The sequence below is a fragment of the Zalophus californianus genome, chromosome 2 (assembly GCF_009762305.2).
Source record: "Zalophus californianus isolate mZalCal1 chromosome 2, mZalCal1.pri.v2, whole genome shotgun sequence".
In the NCBI taxonomy this organism is placed as follows: Eukaryota; Metazoa; Chordata; class Mammalia; order Carnivora; family Otariidae; genus Zalophus; species Zalophus californianus.
In genome coordinates, this window is record NC_045596.1 from 127,609,042 (window position 1) to 127,618,755 (window position 9,714).

Sequence of the window (9,714 nt, forward strand, 5' to 3'; positions counted from 1 at the left end):
AAGAAGTTTTCTTATGTACCAGCTTCCCATGGGTACATGGTTAGGTCTCTGGGCTCCCTGTTCTCTCATTCTGGTCTGGTCAGTTTGCCTGTTCCTGAACCACTACCTCACAATTTTATTGTGATGGTTTTGAAATATGTCTTAGTCAATGTGTTTCTTTAAGTGAGAGATAAAGTAGGGTTAGTAGACTAGGAATTATATATAATCCCACAGACTCTCTTATCCTTTTGCTAAGCCATGATTCCCACACTGGTCGCCCATGGGAAGGTATCCTACATGTAAATGTCATCTGTAACGTACGCCAAAGTGGGGAAAAAAACTAAAACGTCTGAGAGACCATCTGTTTGCCCTCCACAATTCTTTGGGACTAAAATTGCAAGTCTTTCAAAATAAGAAAGGGAATCAATAATTTTTACTCTTAAACTTGAAAATCTATAAGATGATTCTTCTATAGGAATTAAAGATCTTCAGGAATGATATTCCTCCAAGATTTACGAGGAGCGTAATATGTATGAGGTCATCAAGGGGCAAAGTGGTTAGTAGTTTGCTCCATTCCAACAGCCAATCTGTAATGGGCCTGAAACTGGAACCTCAGATCTCCTGGGACTTTCTTGTCAACTTTACAGATAGATACCTCCTGTCTCCTGTGGGCTAGGCATTGTCACATGGAATGGAAAAAGGAGTGAACAAACACAGTTTCTGCCCACATATTAGTCAGTCGGTGACTTGCCTGGAGCCTGCGTCTGCATCCTCACTCACGGAAGGATAGGCCTATTACGAAGTCAGACAATTTTCAGTCTGTCCTATCAGCCAGAAGCCAAGTCAAATACATTTTACACACACCAGCTGATAATCAGCTCAAAATTCTAAATAGATCCTGCCATGGTGCACTTACTGGCCAAATATAGACCTAGTCTATAACTCAGATAAGACAAAATGGCATGCCAAGAATGTCCTTCGGAAACAGGAATTAGATAGAAACTACAAAAGAATTTCTGGATACGCACAGTTGAGGAATTTCCAGATGAAAGAAAGGGTGAATATTCAAGCTCAGGAAAAAAGGGAGGAAATGAAGGAGAAAGAAAGGTTAGATAACAATATAACATATTATTTAAGAGTTTAAAGCCTCGAGCCAGACTGCTTGGATTTAAATCACCCCTTTTCCACTTAAATAGCTATGAAGCCTTAGGCAGTATTTTTAATCTCTCCATGCTTTGGTTTCCTCATCTGCAAAATGAAAATAGAAATGAAACCTACCTCATAGGATTCTTGAGATGACTCAGTGAATTCATACATGGAAAAGCAATCGGAACAGTGTCTGTTACATATTAAGTAGTCAATGAATGTTATTATTATTATTATAACAGTATCATCTCATGTTTCTCAAATATCTGTATAGAAAAGTCTGTAAAGATAGAACATAAAATTGTAACTGTATGTCTCAAGAAGGTAAGATTACGGATTTTCCTTCTTCTTTCTCCTTATCTGCATTCTTCTAATTTTTCCAACCATGAAAATACATCGATTTCCTAATAAGGAGCAACAAGTTATTTTTAATTTTTGAAAAAAGATCTATGAGATGAGTAAGGGTAGGGGAGAATGCCACATCCATACAGCCAAGAGCTCCCTACAAACAAACAGTCTAGGAATGAAGCAACATTTATGAGTTATATCCCCAAATAAATAGGGAATTAGGGGGCTGATGAAGGAAGAAAAGGAAAATGGAGAAGAGTGAATTTCTCCTAATTTTTTATTTTGTGCTCAAGGTTAAGTTTCAGTACAGCAGCAAAACGGACAAAGAAATGAAGTGCTGTGAGAAGTCATAGGGACAAACATCAACTGGCTCTGGAGTTTTGAAAGGCATTGGATAATTTCATGACCATTAATAACATCTGCAGTCCTGCCAGGCAGGCTAATGGCAGGGGTAATTAGAGCTTGTGCTTTAAGACAGATGACTGTTGGTCAGAGCCAGGGAACAAGTCCAGCCCTGGGGCCACACTGCCCATGGTTACACAGGGCCAGCAGGGGGCAGGGCCTGGCCAGGAAGGACCCTACCTGATCATAGCAAAGGCTTGACCTGGACTGGCCTCTGTGGGTAGATGCTTAGCTCACAAAGGAAATAGTGGGTGTGGATGCAGCACAGGGCTTGGGTCTGGATATAAAACTGGCCCACACTAATGTCCTGTGATGAAATATTTTCATGCTCACATACCCAGAACTTAAGTTTACAAAAATACATTCAGTTCAAAGAAATTGTGAAATCAACTAGTAGTTACCCAGCAATAATTATGCACTGGTAGAGTGGTTTTCCAGTCATTCAAATTAAGTGACCATTTCGAGACCTGTTCTTTCTTCATGGACAGAACAAACGGTTTAATATGGATGTTTTGGTCTTTCTTCTCTAAACGGCTTAAGTTGTTCAGTTCTTTAATCAAGATGATATATATCTTTTCTAAAAGTTTTGTTATAAAACGCAAATATGTGTTTTCCAAGTGTAGTTTTCCATCTAGACTAGTCTTGAAATACTTCCTTCTATTCACAGGATGGTTCACAATAGAGAACATAAAGGAGAACACTTGCCATGCTACTTGGGAATTTGTCTCAATAATTTCTCCTGAGCAAAAAACCATAGTGAATGACTGTATCAATAGACTTCTGCATGAGTTTCCTCTCTTGGTGATATTAGACCTCATGCGGTGCTACACAATTCTAAAAGAAAATCCTAACCAACTTCCACTTAAACATTTCAGATGAAGAAAAGTGTTTATCTCAAATTTCTCTTGCAATGCCTCTAAAATGACAGAAAAGGAATTGAAAATGTTTAAAATCACACACAAAAAAAGGCCAAAAAAGACAAAAAACCCAGGAAAGGAGATGGCAGGACACCAGTGAGGTCAATGAAGCCTTACAAGAGAGAAAGCATAGGGATGGGGTTGGGGACTTCCTTTCCCAAAAGTGTGACAGACTAGACTTTCTGACAAACTGTATTGCCAGAATGCACTGAGATCTTACCTAAAGTACGTGCAACAAATGTAAGGAAAGGACATGGAAAATATGAGGGAGTTAAAAAAAATGGAAGACAAACTGAGAAGACATGCTAGAGTACTGTAAAGAGGCTAGAGAGAACAGAGGAAATGCAAATGTCACTAAACTAGCGAAAAGCATGAAGCTACTGGTCTAGGAAACAATTCATCTTAGAAGAAATTCACTGGTATTGATAATCTCCTCCTTTTTTAGCTGGGTGGTAAATGTATGGGTGGTCGTTACATTATTGTGCTTTTCATATACTTATTTATTAAATATAGTTTTCAAAATATACTCAAAATGACGTAATTTAATAAATTAAAGTATTTGGATAAACACGAACCACTTTGGCTTCAGCTTTCTGAACTTTGTGAAGTTCCTGCAGAAGAATGAGGAAGGGTTGGGAAGCCAACAGGAAGCAAGTCTCTGTGAACCAGGCCCCTAGACAGTCTCAATGGCTGGAATTACCACATATATGTGAAGGGAGAGGTGAGGAGGGAGGATGAAAATGAGATTTTAATAATCAAGCCCAGACTCCTTCCCCCAACAGACTCAGCCAGAAGGCTGTCCTTCCTTTACCTCAGGAGACTACAGGGTCAAAAGGGAGAAGTTGAGTCTAAAAGGTCTGGCTGTAGGGACACTGGATTTAGCTAGGAAATGTACCGAAAGCCCACTGTTTTAGGGGAGTTCTCCCCCACTCCATAACTCCTCACCTTGTTGAGCTCTCATAATTCCAGTTTCTATAATTATAACCACTTCTACTCTAACTCTAAGACAAGAGGTTAGAGGATAAGTGTCTGAAGAAATGGGCTGACTCAAAAGAAAACATCTATAGACATAGATGTTTATACATATATAGAATATTTCTATATAGAAAGAAATAGAAAAATATATTTCTCTCTATATAGAAATAGAAAACATCTATTTGGGGGGGGGTGGGAGGTCCACAGTGAAACGAGTAAGTTCCCACCTAACCATCTGTAGTAGTCTGCTCAGGCTGCCATAACGAAATAGCACGGACTGGGTGGCTTAAATAACAGACATTTATTTTCTCCCAGTCCTGGATCCTGGAAGTCCAGGATCAAGGTACCAGCAGGTTTTGTTTTTGGTGAGACTTCTCTCCTCAGCTTGCAGAAGCTGTCTTCTCACTCTGTCCTCACACAGCCTTTCCTCTGTGCACATGCAGAGAGAGCTCTCTGAGGTCTCTTCCTCTTCTTATAAGGACACAAGTCCTATCAAAGTAAGGTTTATCCTTATGACCTCATTTAACATTAACTACCTGCTAAAGGCTCTATCTCCAAATACGGTTACTTTGGGGGCTAAGCTTCCACATATGAATTTGGGGTGTTCACAATTCAGTTCATAACACCATCCTAATGTAAAGGAAGACTACCTACCCATAAGCCTTGCCCCCTCCCACCCAGAGCATCTCATCATCTCTTTTGTGCCTCAGTCTTAAAAGTAAACAAGTAGTCATGTATTAACAGACAGTTGAGGAAAGCTTCCAATATGAAAGTCATACACCAAAACAAACAAAAACAAGTAAGTTGAAGGGACTGAAACAAGACAGGACCAGAGCAAACTATAACAACAAACTATAATTAATATTAAAATAATATGAAAGACAATATTGTAACTATGAAGGACAAAATGTAATGAAAAGGAACTATAGAACAAGAAAGAGTTCTTTAAAATTAAAAATGTCATAGGAGGCATTTAAGAATTCAATAGACTTTCTACTGATGACAAACTTAAGGAGCTCTTCCAGGAAGTAGAACAAAAGAGATGAAAAGTTGTAGAGAAAAAATAAGAAAATGTAAGTATCAGTCAAGAGGTCCAACATGGAAATAGCAGGAGTTCTGAAAAGAGAAGAGAAAAACACAAAAGGAAGAAATTATTAAAGAAATAACCAAAAAAAAAAAATTCCCAAATTGAAGGGTACCAGTATCCAGCTTGAAAGAGCCCCAATATAAAGAGCCATCCCAAAGGAAGTAATGAGTGAAATTTCAATAAAATAAGGATAAAAAGAAGATCCTAAAAGCTTTGGTGCAAGGAGTAGGAGGAAGAGGTCACATATCAAGAATCAGGAATGAGAATGTTATCAGACTTTTCAATGGCCACAATGAAACTTTATAGATAGTGGAGCAATGCCTTCAAAAAACTGGGAAGAAATTCCCTACCTAGAGCTTTATATCCAGTCAAATTATCAATCAAATGTGAGCACAGAATAAGTTTATTTCAAACATGCAAATTATTTTGCATGCACTCTTTGTTAGAAGCTATAAGACATTGTGTTCCAGTAAAACAAGGAAGTAAAGCAATATGTGAGCTAAAAAAAAGTGGAATCTAACATAGGAGAGAGATAAAAGGAATTTCTAAAGTGATGGAAAAAAATCAAGGAACAAAAATAGAGGCATGTTGGGATGCCTGGGTGGCTCAATTGGTTAACGGTCTGCCTTCGGCTCAGGTCATGATCCCAGGGTCCTGGGATCGAGCCCCACATCGGGCTCCCTGCTCAGCGGGAAGCCTGCTTCCCCCTCTGCCTGCCGTTCCCCCTGCTTGTGCTCTCTCTCTCTGATAAATAAATAAATAAAATCTTTAAAAAAAATAGAGGCATGTTATTTAGAAATTTGGGGATGAATGACAGAAAAAAAAAAAAAAAACAGCCAAAAGACTTGAAAGTGATTGCCTCAGGAGAATAGAACCTGAGTTTGGGTAGGGGTGGGGCATGATGGCTCTTTTTCAATATGTCTTCTAGTACTATTTGATTTTGAAATATCTGTATGTATATATTACTTTGAAAATACTTCAGTGAAAAAAAGATCTAACTCAAATTTAATCTATAACGTCCAAGAACCTAATCCCATTTTTATTTTTAAAGCATCAGCTAAAGCTTGTTTTTATACATTCAGTTTTTCCACTTAAGTAATGAAGCACATTAGAGAAAAATTGGAAACAATAAAGAAATGGGAAAAAAGAAATCATATTACCCATAATCCCACAAGTTCACACAATCATTCTAATCATCCCCTTCACAGCCTTTTCCTGTGTAAATTTTACAGTTGCAGTCAAAGCATCCATACAGTTATTTCCTGCTTTTTTCCCCCACAACGTTATACCATGATCAATTTCTAGCTTGCTGCATAGCATTATAACCATCTTTCTTGATGATTTGACAAGACTTTTCGATCTGAGTGTCCCACTCAACAGCATAGAGTGCCCCTCTCACTCCCTCCCTTGCATTGTTCTTTATCATGTTCTTCAAACTCTCCACGCCCCTGCTTTGTAAGGGCCTCAGCTCTGGGATGCTACCCCTCAAGAGGGCTTCCTTCCCATCACCCCTGGAGAATCCGCTTAAACGAACTCCTGCAAAACCTTCCTGTACCCCAAGCTAAAGTCGACCCTTTTTTTCACATTCTGTTCTCATCATGGCAGTTGTCATTCCTTCATTCTTTTTTGTTTCTTAGTGCATATGTATGTATGTATGGCCCGTCCACTCAATAGATTGTAAGCTCCAAAAATGCAGGAATTATAACTATCCTCTTTCCCACTCCACGTCCAGCACAGTAAACACAGCATGGCACAGAGAAAGCCCTCGGTACATATTCTGGGGTGAATAAATGAATGAACACGTGACTGACTGATGAGTGGATGAAATGCTAACTACCTCAGGCCACAGAGAGAAATCTGAGGCTGAACGGGGCTAATAGAGGGTTTGTTAAATGATGAGTCAGGAGATCTGCTTCCTACTGACTGCCACTAACCAGGCACATGACTTAGGATAAGGCACACTTAACCTCTCTGCACCTGGTTTTCTCACCTGTGAAATGAGAGGGTTGGGGTAGGTGGCCTCCCTCATCTGTTTCAACCGTAAGCACTAAGGTCTGCACCTTTGCAAATCCTCACTTTGCTAAAGACTTCTGTTGTGAGTTTTGGAGAATAGCTTTTTGGTTCCGTTTCCCAGGATGATGAATGAGTGGAAATTTTAGTCAAACAACGGTATCTTTTTCTTTTCTCTATATGACAACAAGCAATTAGTTTTAACAGGTCTTGTCTCTGTCTTTTCTCTTGTGAGAGAGGGAAATAGACTTATTGACCAGGTAAATGAAGCAGCCTGAAATTGGAGAATGGCCTGACATATGGAAACTTTCTCGATAGGCAACGATCCTTTAGAGAAATAGTATAGAATAGTGGCCATCTTAGTCCATTTGAGCTGCCCTAACAAAATGCCACAGACCGGGTGGCTTATAAATAACAGAAATATATTTCTTACAGTCTGGAAGCTGGAAGTCCAACATTAAGGCACCGGCAGATTTGGTGGCTGGTGAACCCAATTCCTGGTTCATAGATTCATAGATGGCTGTCTTTTTGCAGTGTCCTCACATGGCAGGAGGGAGTGAAGGAACCCTCTAGGGCCTTTTTATAAGGGTACTACTCCCAATCAAGAGGACTCCACCCTCATGATCTAATTACCTCCCAAATGCCCCCACCTCCTAGTACCATCATACGAGGGGTTAGGTTTCAACAAAATGAATTTTAAGGAGGACACAAACTTTCATACCATAGCGGTGGTTGAGCATGTGGTCTGATGGCAGACAAACCTGGCTTCAAGTAGCGTCCATGCACAAACTTGAGCAGGTTACTTAGACAGAGAGGGTAGTATGCTGGAGCTAAAAGCTACAGCTAGACTGTAGGGGGTTGAGTCCCAGCTCCTGCCACTTACCAGCTGCAAAACCACTCACGTCTTCGGATCCCAACTGAAAATACAGATAAGAACATCCTACCTCATAAGGTGGTTGGGAGGTTCAACAAATTCCAAATTCATAAGACCCCTTGAACAGCATGCCCTGAGAACACACAGTCACTGCTGTTTGGGTCAGCAGCTGCTGTTGTGTTGCTGTTATTCAGTCTCTCCAAATCTAATTCTTCATGCACTGATTTAATGAATATTTACCAAGTGCTTCTGAAGAGGCCTCATGTCACTTCATTAAGTTCAGATGAAGTTTCTGAGCCTCAATTATAATGCCATTAGCCTATAGGACTGGGATTACATGTGCTAATCTCTCTTACAGTAGTTCTCAAACATGGCCCCTGGCATGATATCTCGGGAGAACCGCCTCCTGAAGGTGCTGATCATCCACGGGAACACACTTTAGCACTAGTCTGCATCAGCCCCCTCCTCCACTGTCCTGTCAGGGGTCAGACCACCATAAGTTCAATCAACTCTCCTAATTCCCAGTCTAGGCCAGAACAAGCAGGGGAGACAAATGGGAAGAGGAAGGGAAGAGCAAGTCAAAGATGGAAAATACATTTAGACAGCCAGGGAAAGAAAGAGATGGGTGACAAGTTACCAGAAGTTGTCTCATCCTGATATAAAGGGCAATAGACACAGAGGTCTTTGGGATCTCATGTCCATTTCAACCTTCACTTTCTCGGTCATTTCCCTCATTTCCATTCCTAATCATGTGAGAATACTTCCAGAGTAGGGATTTGAATCAACGATAGTGAATGAAATATAAAAATAATCAGAAGTAAATAATGGCAAATTTATAAGGAGTGTATAAAAGTTGCTCAGATTATATTTATTCATTTGCACATAGAAGGATTAAAAGTTTAAATTCATAATTAAATGATAGTAGATTTGAGATTATAGCTATTGGATAGTCCTTGGATAAATAATTGAAATGTGTCATTGTAGAGTATTTCTATTTCTCTTATTCCATACTTAGGATTAATATCAATGATTATTTTTTTTAAAGATTTTATTTATTTATTTGAGAGAGAGAGAACGAGAGAGAGAGAGCACGAGAGGGAAGAGGGTCAGAGGGAGAAGCAGACTCCCTGCTGAGCAGGGAGCCCGATGCGGGACTCGATCCCAGGACTCCAGGATCATGACCTGAGCCGAAGGCAGTCGCTTAACCAACTGAGCCACCCAGGCACCCAATATCAATGATTATGTTGCATCCAACTGCCTTAAAAAGGCTTCAAACTTCAAAGAAAACTCATAACTTTCTCCTACAAAGTTGATCTTCTTCCATGTCCCCTCTCTCCATCTAAATAAGCCGTAAAATCTATAGATTATTCTTCACACTCCTAATTCCTCCATCATATCCAAAACATCAGCAAATCCAATCAATTTGAGCCCACAAATATCTCTCAAATTGGTTTTTTTCTTAGTCCAAAATAGTTATGTTTAGAGTGGTAAAAGAGATAGATTTTTTTTAAAAGTCTCTAAAGGGGCACGTGGGTGGCTCAGTCGGTTAAGTTCTGCCTTTGACTCAGGTCATGGTCCCAGGGTCCTGGGATATACCCCGCATCAGGCTCCCTGCTCAATGGGGAGCCTGCTTCTCCCTCTCCCTCTGCCTCTCCCCCTGTTCGTTTCTGGTCCATAAGTTTTAGAGCTATGCCCAGCAGAAGATCGGAACTCAGTAAACATTTATTGAATCTCAAGATGACTGAAACCTTGCTCGGTTTTAGAATGCGTCAGACCTCACACATGTACAAGTGCCCCCCCCACCGCTACACACACACACACACACACACACACACACACACACACACACACACACTCCTTCCCTATGGCCTGTTTTTTTTTGGAAAAGGGAAAAATCCAAAGGTGAATAATGGAAATGTGACCATACATAGTTACGTCAAGACATTCTAGGTAAGAGTGAAAACTTACACAGAGGC